Here is a 1,074-nt window from a genome sequence, read left to right as displayed (position 1 = left end):
CTTCAGGGAACGAGGGTTACATCCGTAACCGAGACGTTATTTGACCGTATTTCAAAGATAAACAAAATCCAGTTACAACTCCGAACCGCTAGATGGCAGCAGTACACAAACACGAGGCCATATCTCGCGAGAAAGATTTCCGCTGTTTGAAAATCAACAACATCAGCGAGCAGCCAGGAGGAAAGCAATCTACCACACTCGTTCGGTCTTGTAAGTGTTTTTTATTATTTTATTTTACATGTGTTTAAAATTTATTTACTTTATTTGTTGTTGGAATCGCGACATTATTGCGGGTAACTTAACAGTATAACGAAGTAAGTAACCCATGTTTTATAAAACCTAAACAGTACCTGCAATGTAATAAAGTAGTGGAGGTAAATGAGTCTAACGTTACACTGAAGATTAACATGAGTGATTTGTAGGCTGCTTTTTAGTAACAGCAGTAACTTAGCTAAGTTATTACTGTGTTGCTTACAGTAATGTAGGCAGTTTACAATTATGCATGCAGAGATAGATTGTGGGGGAAAGCTATTTTTCCATATATGGATTTAACTTACAGGCCTTCAGTTGGTTGGAAAAAAGAGTTTTATTGTGTTAGTGAGGGAAAATTTGCAGGTCAGTGGGCATTAACCTTTAAGGTTGGTACACACTTGTACACTGAAGCATACAATACTGTACAATTACTGACATAGGCATGTGCTATTCAGGTGTCAAAGCTCTGCGAAACTGGAGGGAGAAACTTGAGAGACCGTGCCGGAAGAATGCTGGACAGGTAAATTCTCTAAACATGCAATATTAATCAGACATTGTGGTGTCAACACAGTTTTTCATGTGGTCACAAAAAAAATAAAAAAAATATGTCAGTCTGCAACTGTTAACGACATTGTTTTTCTTATTTTAGAGTTCACTCAAATTCATTAATTTCAAAGTTCAACATGAATGGTGGTGGTCCACTGCAGAAGCAAGCATTTGAAAAAACATCAGTTCTCAGTTATTAAAGGTAAGTGTGTTTGTATGTAGTTTTAGGCTGAATGGTGTTTCACAAAATAATACTTTTAATATGACATTAGGTTA

General features: G+C 36.5%; 1 long non-coding RNA gene across 1 annotated transcript in view; it reads left to right on the top strand.

Moving 5' to 3' along the window:
- Positions 1–678: 678 nt before the first annotated feature.
- LOC135729575 (uncharacterized) overlaps positions 679–1,074 on the top strand; it is a 2,219-nt gene continuing 1,823 nt past the window's right edge. The window contains exons 1-2 of the long non-coding RNA XR_010525710.2: positions 679–772; positions 902–1,000. This is a non-coding gene — a long non-coding RNA (uncharacterized lncRNA). The remainder of the gene's footprint in view (positions 773–901; positions 1,001–1,074) is intronic.

The sequence above is a fragment of the Paramisgurnus dabryanus genome, chromosome 11 (genome assembly GCF_030506205.2).
Source record: "Paramisgurnus dabryanus chromosome 11, PD_genome_1.1, whole genome shotgun sequence".
Classification (NCBI taxonomy): Eukaryota; Metazoa; Chordata; class Actinopteri; order Cypriniformes; family Cobitidae; genus Paramisgurnus; species Paramisgurnus dabryanus.
Note: the sequence above shows the minus strand (reverse complement) of the source record. Positions and strands in the feature narration are given on the sequence as shown.